Raw genomic sequence first — 16,428 nt, 5'->3', positions numbered from 1 at the left:
TTAGCTGGGCATGGTGGTGCACGCCTGTAGTCCCAGCTACTCGGGAGGCTGAGGCAGGAGAATTGCTTGAACCCTGGAGGCGGAGGCTGCGGTGAGCCGAGATTGCACCATTGCACTCCAGCCTGGGTAACAAGAGTGAAACTCCGTCTCAAAAAAAAAAAAAAGAGTTCTATGGCTCAAAACACTGTTGGAAAGCCCTGCAAACTTTATCAGTTGACCTCTGCTGTTAGATTCAAATCCCAATTCTGCTTCTTAGCAAGTTGCATCTGCTTGGCTTAACTAAGCACAAGTTCCTCATTTGTTAAGTGGGGTAACAACGGCAACTGACTGCTAGGAATGTTGCCTGTCATTAACATGTCATTAACATGGCATGTGTTTAGTTCCATACCTGGCACAATGAGTGTTAGCTGTCTAGGCATATAAACTGCAGGTCACACAAGACAAAAAGTAGCGTGTGTGGTGAAGAATGGCTTGTCAAGCTAGGCTCTTAATTTGAAGACTGTGATAGGATGCCTGATCTTACAGATCGGTTGACAAAACAGGCCAAGTCCGCCAGGCCACTTAAAACAATGGGTTTTCACATCCTTGCTGTTTGTCACTACATCTTTAGGGAACACCAATGAATGAACCAATTAATTACAAAAAGGATTTTACTTCTTTGTAAGAAACTTCTTTAGGGGCCCTTTTGGGAATCGGAAACTCGGGAGGCATTTAAAGCTTGCTGTTTCCTAGTCTGGTCCCAACACACACTGTTGACCAGTTGGGTCTGCCAGGTGCCCCCAGCTGGGAGTGACTTGCTGGAAATAAGCTGCTAGAACAAAACTTAAAGCAACCAAGTGACAAAAGGAAAACAACGAACAAATCCAAAAAGCTGAGTAATGAATCAGAAAAGCCTAAGGGTCTTCCAGGAGGAAATTTCAGCGCCAGGCTGCATTGTCCCAGGGCGCTTACACCTTTTCCAAAGGCTGAGAGCTCCTGGAGGTGTGGCAGGGTGTGGGGGAGGCAAGAGATATTTTATGTTGTAACACGGCCAGGGAGAGGACAGAGGTGACGTCTCTATTTGATCTACCGTTTCACTGTGGGTTAAGAACATAGCCTGGCCCCTAGGATTAGGAATAATATCGATTACAGCTGACCCTTAAACAACACAGATTTGAACTGCACAGGTCCACTTACATGTGGATTTTTTTTCTAGAAAAGTTACACCAAGGATGCCTGTCTCTCGCTTCCCCTTCTACCTCCTCTACCTCTTCCACCTCCGCCACCCCTGAAACAGCAACGCCAACCCTTCTCTTCCTCTTCTTCCTCTTCCTTAGCCTCCTCGACATGAAGACAATGAGGGCGAAGCACTTTACAATGATCCACTTCGACTTAATGAACAAATATATTTTCTCTTTCTTATGATTTTCTTAATGTTTTCTCCAGCTTACTTTATTGTGAGAATACAGTCTATAATACATGTAACATACAAAATATGTGTTAATCCAGTGTCTATGTTATCGGTGAGGCTTCCCAGTAACAATAGGCCATCGTAGTTAAGTCTGGGGGAAGTTAGAAATCATATAAGGATTTTCGACCACGCAAAGGGGTTGGCACACCTAACTCCTGCATTATTTGAGGGCCAACCTTAACACTTTTTCTAAATGTTTATATGCTAGATACTTTACATATTCCTCACAACACTAAGAGAGGGGTATTAGTGCCCCCACCCTCTTCCTTAACAGGTTAGAAAACCATCGATTAGAGAATGTGGTTAACCTGTCTGAAGTCATGCAGATTACAATAGACCCTGCAAGGATTTAAAAATTGCAAAATACAGAGAAATTGAGGGAATTGTAGATGGAATACCTAAAATTCATACCAAAAGCCTGCCTGACTCTTAGGTTTTTATATTTATACCACCTGACCAGAAGTTACCAGATTTACTAGTATAGGAATTTCACCAGGAGAAAACAGAAATCTGAAAACATTTGTGATTCTAGACTAATGAACAAAGTTCTTATCTTTTCATTAATCACCCTTGATGAAAAGGCCATCTCCTTTCATAGGAGCTTCCTAAGCTTCCTTCAGTGTTTTTTAGGTTTCTGTTGGACCAGCAAATTCAATCAGAATAATACATAATCTTGCCGGTATTAGGGCATTTGTCCCTTTCAAAGGTGCTATGACTGGGGATGGAGCTCTCTTGTTGCTGCCAGTGGTGATTCTTGGGAGTTTCCCTTCCCTCCCCGACAGAGCTCGGTGAGAGGCAGCCTTAGGCAAAGTTAAGCTCAGTACAAAGCCAACATCTGGTGAAGCAGAGAGAGAGACTGAGGGGAATGGGGGAGCGGGAGAGGATAGGAAGGAGGGGATGGGGGAGAGTAGGGGGAGATGGAAGGGGAGGGGGAGAAAATGGGGAGATGGAGGGGGAGGGGGAGAGTAGCGGGAGAGGGAGGAGGAGGGGGAGAGAATGGGGATATCTCCGATCTATCCTACCCATCTCTGGGACCAAACATTTGTCAGATCCCATAAAATCATCAACCTTAAACCTGGAAGGGAATCACAGAAATGATCCAGTCATACCTCATTTTACTTCTTAAGAAATAGTGGCCTAACAAGGCTTGCAACAGCCATATAACTGGCTAGTGGCAGAGCCCACAATCCATTGCTCTTCTCCCTGCACCACGTCATTCACAGCCATTCAGTGATGCATCATTACTTTAGAGTACACTTAATACTACCAGGCATGATTTGAGAGGCTGGAGTGGAATTGGCTCCTTCTCTGCCCATGAGGGGCTTAAAATCTAGTGAACATGATAAGCCCATTTATTGAACAACTTCCAGTGCCTCCAATACATAACTTACTCTACCCAAGCTTTCAAGTGGTGTTATATGTTCAGAGAGGTTAGTGTGTACAAAGGTTAATGTGCCCAAAGCCCCATCATTGGCAGGACTGGGATTCGAGCCCCTGTCCATTTGACTCTAAATCCTAGGCTTGTTCCACTGTATAACTCTGCCTCCTTAATATTAACACATGTGTGGGAGAAGCATAAATATCACTCCTCTACCATGCTGGCTCAGATACCTGTGTGGTTTCTAGAAGCTTAAGAAGTTATCACTCTGGTACCATTCTTATAGGGAAAAGATGGAGTGATGGAATGCAGAACATGCAAACGACCTTCTAAAAAGGATCTGAAATAGCTGAGAACATAAACAGCAGGTTAAAGGATGAAATAGATATTTAAGTAATGAAGGAAATGAGGGCAAAGCAACAACAAAGGATAAAGAGGAAGCCAGGGGTGAAGCAGGGACATAAAATGCTACCACAGGGTTCAGAAAACCTGCTAGCAGGAGTCTAACGATGGAACTGCATTTTGATGAACTAGTTTTCAAAACTGCAAATCTATCCTCATAATCAGGCTGTCTGTTAATACTAGAAAATAGGAGAAGCAGAGAGACAGAATACAAAGCTGTCAGAGCTTCAGCCTCTCTATTCAATGGATTGTACAGGACTCAACTTGATTCAAACTCCATGTTACACAGACCTTAATTAGATACTGTCTCAAACCACAAAATAAACTTTACAGGACTCCAGTAGAACATAGCTTTGTTAGAAAGCAGTATCCTTTGCAGGCAATGCCCGGTTTTCAAAAGGTACATGTGGAAGGCATTATTTCACTATGTGTTGAATACGGCAACTTTTAGCTGTGGTTTGGAGGCAGAAGGCTGAAGCTTAAATTCATTTTAGCCTTGGGGTCTCGTCAAGTTATTCTCCGCCTCCAGGTCAGTTTCCTAATTCACAGAATAAGGATGAGATGTGCTTTATCAAATGTTTGTGAAAGTTAATTGAAGCAATAGAGGCAAAATGCCTGGCAATTTCCTGTGGTTGATGCTGCTGATGAGGGAAACACTTCTGATTTTCCTCCTTTGCTGTGAGCTCCTTCTCAGCACAGTTTTGTTCTGGTGTTGTCTCCTTACCAGAGAGGTTGGTGTAATTATTGTTCGTGATAACAGACCAGCATCTGGAAATGATAAAGACGACAGTGGACCACGATAATGTCTTTTCTCTTTTCCAAATGAACACTCTGTCCCAGGGTGGGTGCCCCACAGTTCAGCGTGCAGGGTGTTGATTAGGGACCACCCTCATGATCAACATCTGTGAGAGGCGTGGGCAGAAGCAGCAGCTGAGCTGTCACGCAGGCCTCACAACACCCTGGCCAGTGGGGCGCCCTGGAGCGGAAATGGCCCTTCAGAAGTGTACCAAGGTGGGTGGAGATGGCCTGGCCTTTTCAACTCCATCCATCAGTCATAGCCTGTGGCCGCTCTGGGAAGGGGAGTGACCTTGGGTAAGGGGGTTCTCCACAGCTGAAAAATATGAAGAAGGGGGCTGGGGGTGGTATGGACTGCACCCCACTGCCTATGCTGCACGTCCTCATAGATTCTCTTTCTTTGGTGGCCCTCCTGCCTTTCCAGACACAGAAAATATTGTCATTCCTTCTAATTCTTTTATTAGACGTTCCTAGGGCAGATTAAGAGAGCGTGGAATCAAAAGTACACAGTGGTTTCCAAGAGAGAAGGACCTCTTTATGTTCCCAGCTGAAGAGCAACTCTGACTTCTTCTGAATGAATTAGGCAGGGGCGAAGGCAGAATGCTGACAGGCATCACACAGCCCTGTCAAAAGAACCTGAACCAAGGTTGAGGGAGGCTGATGGGGGACAACCTCTGAGACAACCTATGAGAGATCTAAAGCCCATCAGGTCCTACAGGCATGACTCTATCCCAACCTCCTTAAGATAACGAGGGCAAATGAAAGCATAGCAGGTGCATGGTAGCTTAGGAGTTCAGAGTCGAGCTTTGAATATAGAAATGAAGTACCTAGGCCAGGTGCGGTGCCTCACTCCTGTAATCCCAACACTTTGGGAGGCCGAGGTGAGCGGATCACAAGGTTGGGAGTTCGAGACATCCTGGCCAACATGGTGAAACCCTGTCTCTACTAAAAATACAAAAATTAGCCAGGCATGATGGTGCGTGCCTGTAATCCTGGTACTCGGGAGGCTGAGGAAAGAGAATTGCTTGAACCCAGGAGGCGGCGGTTGCAGTGAGCCAAAGTCGTGCCACTGCACCCCAACCTGGGTGACAAAGCGAGACTCCATCTCAAAAAACAAAACAAAACAAATAAACTAAGTACCTAAGTGGCATAATGCAAATGGCAGTACCTTTTTGCTGAGAAAGGCTTTTTTAAAAAGGTAGAGGAGGGGGTACTAGTTTCTCTAAACCTTCTCATAGGAAGGAAACTCAGAAAAGTTTAGTCTCCATAGATATTACTAATGGAATGTACCCATTTTCTTTGTCTTAAATCAAGTGAGGAGGCCAATAATTGTCCAAATAACTATAGTCTTTCATGAAACTCATCTCCTCATATCAATGGAAAGAAGGAAATAGAAATTTTCTGCAGGGTATTATAGTCAAAAAAAGAGTGTTGTGTTTCTCCAGAGAGGCTAATAAATAACACTTCAGTGAAGCCCACGGAGCGATTATAAAAAGGATGGAATCTCCATTTCAAGGTTGAGGGATCAATTATTCACCAGAGGAAAGAAAAAGAATTAATTAAACTACATTCAAACCACCTTATGAAATAAAATACCGTGAAATAGCTTATGCACACACTGCTAGGGTCTTTTCTAGAACTTGTAAATTCTGGCTTCTGACAATCGCCCCTACCTATTATACTAGCTTGGCATCTGTACCTTTGTAGAGGAAATTTAGAGAGGGCTGAAGAGAAAAACAGGGAAGTTCTGCCAACCACATAAAACGGCACCTGTCAAAACATCAATTTGTGTCAAATGGCAAAATAACAACTAATACATAGGGCTGGCCAATGAACATGTAAATAACAGTGTTTTTATCAGCAATGTCTCTGTGTGGGTTTACACTTAAAATCTACATGCCCAGGAACTCAGAAGTCATGCAGGTTGAGTTAGAGCTGCCCCTGATGTTTCATAGTTGAGCTCCCGCGCATGACAGGCTAATAGTATGCTTAATGCATTGTTTATCTTGAACAGACGGAAGAGAGAAAAGAGAAGGAGACCCTGCTTTGTAGACTACCTGTCATTATGGGTGTGCATTAAAAGCAAAGAACGGTCATGGCATTGATCCCATTTAGAAGCACAACAGTTTCAAAGCCTTTGAGAGTGAAAAGTGTACATCTGTGTGGGAGGGGATTTTCTTATAAAAAGTTAGCAAAGGCATTATTGTTGTGTTTCTATTTCCAAACTCATATGAACTCCTCGGAAGAAAAAGAAACCCTTCTCGGTGTGGTGGCTCTTGCCTGTAATCTCAGCCCTTTGGGAGACTGAGGTGGGTGGATCACTTGAAGTCAGGAGTTCAATACCAGCCTGGCCAATATGGTGAAACCCTGTCTCTACTAAAAATACATGTTGATAGAAGGAAAGGCTAAAAAATAAACAAATAAAAATAAAAATAAAAAAATCAGCCAGGCATGGTGGCAAGTGCCTGTAATCCCAGCTACTTGGGAGGCTGAGGTAGGAGGATCACTAGAACCCAGGAGGCGGAGTTTGCATGAGCCGAGATTGTGCCATTGCACTTTAGCCTGGGTGACACAGCAAGACTTTGTCTCAAAAGCAAAAATGAAACCAAAGCATGATGTGGACAGACCCTCAACTAAGTCAGTGACCTCTGCGAAGGCTTGTGACTTCAGCCAGACAGAAAGGCCCTAGAGTACAGAAGAATATGAGACCAGTGCTGAAACGGTGCCTACCTCGTGATCAAGTGGGTCAAACTGAAAGAAGATACAGGAATTAACACATCTTCCCTCTCAAGAGAAGGATGAGGGGTCACAGGAAGTGAAGCAAATCCTGGAAAATCTCACTGAGGTTTCCAGATTTGTAGAGATGAGCATTAGAGGCATGGGTGGGTTTTGGAAAGCATTACATGGTGGTTCACTTTTTTCTCCCACTCTTTCCACATAAAGCCCTTTGTAAATGCAATCTGTGGAATGGTTTCATCTCAATGCTAGCTCTTTCTCCATGTGGTATTTCTTTTTGAGAAACTATATTAAGGTAATCACCTTGTGACATTCAAGAGATTTGCCTGATAATGTCTCTGTTTTGCTTTCCTTCATTTTCATTCTGTTATACCCACCTCAGTTTCCTTAGACTACTCTAAATAAATCTCCCACTGTCAGGTTAGGGCTTTAATAATGTAAAATAATTGTAGAACCATTTGAATTATTGGTAAAAGAAAGAAGGTAGACAAGTCACACACACACACACACACACACACACACACACACACACACACACGCATGCTGCTTCCCTGCCATATCCAAGCAGCAGTTTTCATCTGTTGAGTCTCAGTCTGCCAGGATTGTCAACACCCCACATCCTCTCAACTGTGAGAATGTAGCAAAAACTCCCTCCCCCGTTTCCAAGGGAGGCTCCCAGACTCTTGTATTATTGTGCGTCTTTCAGCTTCACTGCTGCGTGCACTCTAAACATGACAGCCTCTTTCTTCACAGAACACACACACGGGCAGTGAGAGATCTAAGAAGAACTTACAAGTAGGGGGAGGTTGAACTGCACTCAGAAACGATCGCTTTTCAGAAACCATTATCGAAAAAGAACCAGCCCTGTTTGCTACTAAATAAATTCAAAGAACTAGAGGGGGACTGAGACAGGCTGGCTGGCTGCTTGAACCTGGTGTTTCTTTAGAGCTGGCCTTTCTTCCTAGAACTGTGACTTCATGCTTCAGTTTTTGATGAAAGGCAAAGGTGTAGGAGAGGCGCCTAGTAAAACTGAGCCTGCCAGAAGCACAGCACTGAATTGGTGCTTCCAAGGGGGTGACATGCTCCTGGCTCCAGCCCTCTGGATCCACAGAATAGTTTCTTTTTCCTTTGAAACAAGCCTACCATAAAGACTTTTCTATCTACGCCTACCTCTACAGTTGCAGACAGACATGTGGATCTTAGAGCAGGAAGTTCCCTTAAATATCAACGACTCAGTGGTTGGCCGTGGAAGCATTTCTTAAACTGGTGGAGAATATAGCAGATAGAACTGTTTGGCTGACATAGGGAAGGGCTGGCCACCCCACATCCCCACAGAGCCTTCACAAGAGCTCCATGGATCCTTTGCTAGACTGAGTTTGAAAACTCTTTCAGAGTGTCAAACTGCTGGGTTTTGGGCCGTGGCTCTGGCTCACAGAGATGTCTTTGGTTTAGTTCTCCCAATGTTTTAGACTTTGTTGTATTACTTTCAGTACTCAGAATCAGCAGATTTTTGCATCAAGACAAGGATGCCAGGATCCTGGTAGGAAATCAGAAGATAAAGAGCAAAAGGGCCTGCAGTGCCTCTTGGCCACAGCGTGTTGGGTCGAGTTGCTGCTCACTGCTGCTTTCAGCAGCTCTGGACACTGTTAGGACACGTGCCCACCCATTTGGGATTTGCAGCCTCCTGTGAGCTCTGATCTAGCCATCTCATTTTACAGATGAGGCAACAATAATGACCTAGCTGGGTAGTGGCAAAGGCAGGACAAGAATCGATTTGCTAAGTTCAGGTTTGGAGGTGCCTTTTCTACCACACATCAGCATTGCTTAAACTGGGGGTGCGTAGATGTGGTCTTCATAACCAACGAGAATATTTTTTCCTTAAAAACATGTCTCTACTTGACTCACATTTGAGAAATCCCATGCTATACCCAGCTACCAGTGAAACGCCCAAAGTTTCACAACTATATATTCACTTGTTTCTGCTTTGTTTTCTGTCTTGGAATAGCAAGACTCCCTGTGGCACAGCTTATTTTTATCCAAATTTGTATATGCTGCAAACCAGATATGTTCCATGAAACTGAAGTTAGATGAATACTTTTTTTTTTTTTTGAGACAGAGTTTTGCTCTGTAGCCCAGGCTGGAGTGCAGTGATGCAATCTTGGCTCACTGCAACCTCCACCTCCTGGGTTCAAGTGATTCTCCCTCCTCAGCCTCCCAAATAGCTGAGGCTACAGGCATGTCACTCAGCTAATTCTTTTGTAGAGATGGGGTTTCACCATGTTAGCCAGGCTGGTCTCAAACTCCTGACCTCAAGTGATCTGTCCACCTCAATTTCCTAAAGTGCTAGGATTACATGTGTGAGCCACTGTGCCCAGCCAGAAAAGACATCTTAAAGCAGTAAATAGTTCTGATTCCTCTAAACTAACCTCACAAAGGGATCCACAGTTAAAGATACAGAAAGAAAGAGGCACAGGAGAGAGCCCATGGCAACAGCACTGCCTTCTCTCTAACCCAGAGAGGCCAGAGCAAGAGCAGCTTCAGCCTCAGCTTCTAACAGTGATTTGAGTCTGCTGGATTAGGAAGTAGCACAGGGTAGTTGGTAAGTGAGTAGGCTCAGCTGCCAGAAGGTGTGGGTTCACATCCCAGGTCCACCATTTACTGCTGGTATGATGTTTAAGCGAGATATTTAGGTTCTCCGTGCTTCAGCATAGTCATCTGTAATGGGCATAATATTTACCTTGTGAGAATTCAGTGAGGTAAGTCACGTAGAGCTGAGCGCCTAGCACATAATGAATACTGCTAAATGCATGCTCTTATTAGCACAGCAGGTTTACAGTTTCTAAACCACACTGACATCATTTCCTCCCATTTTTTCCATGTAACAAATCTATGAGATAAGTAGGATGGATCAGATCCTGTTTTGACAGACAAAGAATCTGAAGAGGTTGAGTCATTCAAGATCACGTAACAAATACTCAAATCCAGGTTTTCTGCCTCAAGATCCTAGGTGGCTTCTCCTATCCACAATGTCTTTAGGGGCCTCTAAGCAATAGGAATGATTTTCCAAGACTACTCTGAGGCTTAGCTATCAACATGTGTTCATATTTAGTGGGACAAATCACTTAAGAGTTAGGGCTTTGAAGGCGAGTAGCAGAGGCGGGTGGAAGACCAGAGAGGGTTTATATAGAGAAATGAAAAACTGTAGCACACCAAGGAAATTTTTCACTCGAAATTTTGAAAACCCTGGAAGGAAATGGTGCTCAAATTACCTGCAGTTTTCAGTAGGCAGCAGGAGATTCCATGTGGTGCTCATGGGGCCTTCAAGGGCACTCTGGCCAATGTGGGGGCTTGATCTGCTGTTCTCATGGTGGGGGGTGGATGGAGTGCAGTATGGGGACTCAGAAGGAGACCAGGATGGGAGATGGGCAAGAGAAAGGTCCCAGCCGGGGAACGTGAGCGACTCTGCACATTGCTGGTGAGTTTACATGAGGCAGCAGTCAACATTTCGCAAGCAAAGGAAACCTGTCAGATTACAGGATTTTCACTGGGTGCTTTTTATGGTGTTTCCTAAATTACTGCTTTGGATTCCAGAAATTTTATATTAGAACTAGGCACCTCAGCAAGCTGGCTGGAAATCTTGAGTAGTCTGTTTAGGACTACTGCTTGGTCCTAGAGGCAGTAATAGAAAATGGGCTCTGGCCTGGACAGGTATGCTTTCAGTTTTTTTTTTTTTTTTTGAGACGGAGTTTCGCTCTTGTTACCCAGGCTGGAGTGCAATGGCACAATCTCGGCTCACCGCAACCTCCGCCTCCTGGGTTCAGGCAATTCTCCTGCCTCAGCCTCCTGAGTAGCTGGGATTACAGGCACGCGCCACCATGCCCAGCTAACTTTTTGTATTTTTAGTAGAGACGGGGTTTCACCATGTTGACCAGGATGGTCTCGATCTCTTGACCTCGTGATTCACCCGCCTCGGCCTCCCAAAGTGCTGGGATTACAGGCGTGAGCCACCGCGCCTGGCCATGTTTTCAGTTTTATAAGAATCCAAATGGGCCCACAATTTTATTTCCTTTAAGGCCAATGTGGAAGAACTGCGGTCTCTTTACCCTGCTATGGAACTGCGGGCACCATAAGATTATCAGATAAAATACAGAAAGCCGAGTTAAATGTAAATTTCAGGGAGGGGAAAACCAATTTTTTAATGTAAGCATGTCCCAAATACTGTGTGGAACATATTGCTAATAATACTAAAAAAAAAAAAAAAATGTGTTGCATATCTGAAATTCAAATTTGATCATGTGTCCTGTGTTATTTTCTGCCAAATTGGGCCACCCTATTTCCCTAGGAAAGTATCTACTTAAGCCTAGTGAGTAGAAAAGAAAAGCAAGCAGGTAACTTGAAAGACTTCTGAAAACCGAAGAACACAAGAAAAAGATTAAAGATAATGTTTTCAAAAAAAAGAAAAATCATTGCATAATACTAACCATTTCAAACAATCAAATAATTTTCATTTTGCATATTCTGTTCACATTTTTGTTCTTGAACATTTTTTGTGAAGGTAATGCTATATAATTTACATCCTGCTTCACTTTTTAAACACTGTCTCAAGTGCTTATAATTTTATACTGTTGTATAATTATTTTTAAGGGCAATATAATGTTCCATAGAACTGAATATAAATACCTATGTTTAAAAACATTTTTAAAGGATTTCCATAATGTTAGGCATTAAGTAGTTCTCAATGTTTGAATTTAGGGGATTATTAAGATTAATAAAGTAGCTGCATTTCTCTTAAAAATGTTATGCTTTTCCTGTCTTTCTTTCAAGAAAAAGTGAGTATTTAACAATTTTTTGGAACACAAAAGCAGTATTTGATTTGACAGAGAGCCTTTCCTTGATTAAACTTGAATCAGGCTTCTCTGCTTGTTCTTCTCAGCCAGTTCTCGACTTTTGGATTTCTGTGTCCATCTTTGTATTGCTTAATTTTAATTAGAGTCCTGTCATATCAGGTTAGCCGGAGTCCTCCATCCTTGATATCTGACCAATGTCTTCATTCCCCACATCCTGCAGGCAATGTGTGATCACCCTGGCCCACCCTAAGCAAGAATCCTATCAGGTCCATTTAGCAAAGACTTTCCCTACCCTCTCAGTAATTTTCTAACCATCTACCTCCCACCCTGCTCCACTTGACTATAAATCTCTCCTTTTCCTTGTTATATTTGGAGTTAAGCCCAGTCTCTCTCATCCATTGAAAAGCCCCAGGATCACAGTCCCCCTTAACAAAGTCTCCCTTATTGCTTTAACAACTGGTGTGAAGAATTTTATCTTTAACAGTTATGGTGCCACAACTTGGATAGGGCCAGATTCATCATTAGACCCCTCCGGACTTCTCACCCAGGACCTTAAGTGCCCACCTTTGAAGCCTGTGTCTTTACTCCTGACTGATTGTTCAGCGATCCACTGGTGAGTCAGAGTCTTGAACCACTGCTCATGACAAATGAAGCACGGTAAGGGCAAATTTTGATTCTTATGAGTCTGAGTATAGTCTAACAGCTGCGTTAGAGGCCCAGATGAACAGAAGTTGGGCTCAGGTGTGGTGGTGGCCCAAGCCTGTAATCCAAGCACTTTGGGAGGCCGAGGTTGGCAGATCTCTTGAGGCAAGGAGTATGAGACCAGCCTGGCCAAAATGGTGAAATGCCATCTCTACTAAAAATATAAAAATTAGCCAGGCGGGGTGGCACATGACTGTAATCTCAGCTACTTGGGAGGATGAGGCAGGAGAATGGCTTGAACCCGGGAGGCAGAGGTTGCAATGAGCTATAATCATGCCACTGCACTCCAGCCTGGGCAACAGAGTGAGACTCTGTCTCAAAAACAACAACAAAAACCCAGAGATCGGGTTAGAGGCCTAAGTAAGCAGAAGTTGGATTAGGAGCCTGGAACGCATGGGAGATGGAACTGCCCATTCAACTGAAAAAAAGGGGGCTGAAACAGGGAGCCAGGTGACCTGGCTCAGTGGGCCCCATACCCCACAAAGACCAGCAATCTGAAATGCTCTGGATTGACAGTTTCACAGCAAGCACAGCAGGACCCAGGACTGTCCAGTGCTGGTGAGGGGAAGGGTGTCCACCATTACCAAGGCAGTCCGCCATTACAGAGGCAATCCACCTTTACTGAGGAGGTCTGCCAATACCGAGACAGTCCACCATTACTGAGGCAGACCACCATTACTGAGGCAGTTCTAACTATAGCTCTGTAAACAAAACCACAAGGAAGTTCACACAGCAGCTGGGCAGAGACCATGGCAGCTCAGCAACGCCACTGCTGGCAGACTGTGACTAGATTACCTCCTTGCTGGGCAGGGCATCTCTGAAAAAAGGCAGAAGCATGTCAGGAACTTATAAATAAAGCTCCACTTTCCCAGGACAGAGCAACTGGGAAAAAAGGTAGTTATGAGTTCCACTGCAGCAGACTTAAACCAACCAGCCCAGACACTCTGAACAGAACAACAGAGCTCCCAGTTCAGCACTTGAGCTCCTATAAGGGACAGACTGCCTCCTCAAGCAGCTCCTTGACCCCTGTATCTCCAAAGAGACACTTCATAAAGGAGAGCTCAGGCTGACATCCGGTGGGTACCCTTCTGGAATGAAGATAACAGAAGAAGAAACCGGCAGCAACCCTTACTGTTCTGCAGCTGCATCAGGTGATCCCCAGGCAAGCAGGGTCTGGAGTGGACCTCCAGCAGTCCTACAGCAGAGGGGCCTGACTGTTAAAAGGAAAACTAAAAAACAGAAAGAAGTAACTTCAACATCAACAAAAAGTATATCTACTTAGAGATCCCATCACACCAACTACAAAGACCACAGGTAGATAATCCATGAAGATGGGAAGAAACCAGTGTAAAAAGGATGAAAACACCCAAAACCAGAACTCCTTTCCTCCTCCAAGGGATCACAATTCCTCATCAGCAAGGGAACAAAGGTAGATGGAGAATGAATCTGATAGATTGACAGAAACGGGCTTCAGAAGGTGAGAATAACAAACTTCTCTGAGCTAAAATAACATGTTCTAACCTAATGCAAAGAAACTAAGAACCTTGAAAAAAAGGTTAGACAAAATGCTAAGGAGGATAAATAGCTTAGAGAAGAATACAAATGACTTGATGGAGCTGAAAAACACAACATTAGAATTTCGCGAAGCATACACAAGTTTCAATAGCTGAATTGACCAAGCAGATCAAAGGATATCAGAGATTGAAGATCAATTTAATGAAATAAAACAAGAAGGTAAGATTACAGAAAAAAGAGTGAAAAGAAATGGACAAAGCCTCCAAGAAATATGGGATTATGTGAAAAGACCTAATCTATGTTTGATAGGTGTACCTGAATGTGACAGAGAGAATGAATCCAAGTTGGAAAACACTCTTCAGGATATTATCCAGGAGAACTTCCCCAATCTAGCAAGGCAGGCCACCATTCAAGTCCAGGAAATACAGAGACCACCATAAAGCTATTCCTCAAGAAGAGCAACCCCAAGGCACATAATCTTCGGATTCACCAGGGTTGAAAGAAAGGAGAAAATGCTAAGGGCAGCCAGAGAGAAAGGTTGGGATTCCCATGAAGGGAAGCCCATCAGACTCAAAGTGGATCTCTTGGCAGAAACCCTACATGCCAGAAGAGAGTGGGGGCCAATACTCAACATCCTTAAAGAAAAGAACTTTCAACCTAGAATTTCATATCTGGACAAACTAAGCTTCATAAGTGAAGAAGAAATAAAATCCTTTACAAACAAGCAATTGGTGAGAGATTTCATCATCCCTGGGCCTGCCTTACAAGAGCTCCTGAAAGAAGTGCTAAATATAGAAAGGAACAACCAGTACCAGCCACTCCAAAAACATACCAAATGGTAAAGAGCATCAACACAATGAAGAAATTGTGTCAACTAATGGGCAGAACAACTAGCTAGCATCAAAATGGCAAGATCAAATTCACACATAAAAATATTAACCTTGCTGAGGACTCAAGATGGCGCTGTGAGAACAACCCAGGATTGAAGCTCTCGCTGGACTCATGGAGAGGGTGAGTCGGGGAAGCATTTCCAGACGGATCTTAGTTGCCCACAGAACGGGGAAATTCCCAGGTATAAAAGAGACGCGGGACGCCAGGCAGAGGTCTCCGCTGTCGTAGCCGGCAGCCGGAGCGCAGAGGCGCTCCACCGCGCTCCATACAAAAGCGCACTGTTCCGGGTGCCCTGTTGAACCGGCAAACTAAGACCCGAGAGGGCTGAACTTGAGACTGAACGGGTCTTGAACTGTGACCCAGCCCAGGAAATCCCAGGGACTCAGCTTTTGGGGGAGCGCAGTGCGACAAACAAAACGGTGACTCCAAACGCTCCCGGTGAATAGGTTTTTTTTTAAAGTGCAGCTCCGCGGGGGAGGGGCGTCAGCCATTACCAAGGCAATAAGCCCCTACTGAGGTACACGCCCATTGCTGACGCAGCCTGCCGCTGCCGAGGCAACCCAGTACAACAGAGAGACTCCGCAGGGCGTAGCCCAAGGCAACAGGGTGGAGACCACAGCAGAAGGGCGGAGCCTGCAGGAAAAGGGCGAACCTCACACCAGCAGGGCGGAGCCTCGGCAGGCAAAAAGTGACTAGACTGCCTCCTAGCTGGGCAGGACAGTGAGGCGGACACTCACAAGGAAAGCCCCAACCCCCCCCCGACAGAGCATATGAGGGAAAAAAAGGGGTTTTCTTACGAGTTAGGTTGCAGCAGAACTAAACATAGCAGCCTAGCAGCCCTGAATGAACAACAGAGCTCACAGCTCAGCACTTGAGCTCCTACAGACTGTCTCCTCAAGCAACTCCCTGACCCCTCTATATCCATAAGACTGACATTCGGCAGACATCATCCTGGGACAAAGATAGCAGAAAAAGAAACAGGTAGCATCCCTCGCTGTTCCGCAGCCGCTACAGGTGCACCCCAGACAAGCAGGGCCTGGAGTGGACCTCAGCGGTCGTACAGCGAAGGGGCTAGACTGGTAGAAGGAAAACCAAGTAACAGAAATACTCCATCATCAACAATCTGGGTGTCCACTCAGAGATCCAATCAAAAAGTCAGTAACTACACAGATGACAGGTGGATAAATCCACAAAGATGGGAAGAAACCAGCGCAAAAAGGAGGAAAACACCCGAAACCAGAACACCTCGCCACCTAGAAAGGACCAAAACTCCTCACCAGCAAGGGAACAAAGCTGGACGGAGGATGACTGTGACGAAATGACGGAATTAGACTTCAGAAGGTGGATAATGAGAAACTTTTGTGAGCTAAAAGAACATGTTTTAAATCAACGTAAAGAAACTAAGAACCTTGAAAAAAGATTTGAAAAAAGATTTGAGGAAATGATAACAAGAATGGATACCTTAGAGAGGAATATGAATGAATTAAAGGAGCTGAAAAACACAATACGAGAACTTGGTGAAACATGCACAAGTTTCAATAGCCGAATTGACCAAGCAGAAGAAAGAATATCTGAAGTCGAGGATCAACTCAATGAAATAAAACGAGAAACCAAGATCAGAGAAAAAAGCGCAAAAAGGAATGAACAAAGTCTCCAAGAAATGTGGGACTATGTGAAGAGACCTAACCTACGTTTGATAGGCATACCAGAAT

At 44.4% G+C, this 16,428-nt stretch overlaps 2 long non-coding RNA genes across 2 annotated transcripts in view; one reads left to right on the top strand and one right to left on the bottom strand.

The window, feature by feature from the left end:
• Nucleotides 1-16,428, bottom strand: part of LOC128931700 (uncharacterized) — a 186,427-nt gene that overhangs the window by 46,202 nt on the left and 123,797 nt on the right. The gene's annotated exons all lie outside the window — the stretch shown is intronic.
• Nucleotides 2,474-16,428, top strand: part of LOC144582026 (uncharacterized) — a 31,803-nt gene continuing 17,848 nt past the window's right edge. The window contains exon 1 of the long non-coding RNA XR_013533716.1: nucleotides 2,474-14,836. This is a non-coding gene — a long non-coding RNA (uncharacterized LOC144582026). The remainder of the gene's footprint in view (nucleotides 14,837-16,428) is intronic.

The sequence above is a fragment of the Callithrix jacchus genome, chromosome 4 (assembly GCF_049354715.1).
Source record: "Callithrix jacchus isolate 240 chromosome 4, calJac240_pri, whole genome shotgun sequence".
NCBI classification, from domain to species: domain Eukaryota; kingdom Metazoa; phylum Chordata; class Mammalia; order Primates; family Cebidae; genus Callithrix; species Callithrix jacchus.
This window is presented reverse-complemented; position numbering and strand designations above follow the sequence as displayed.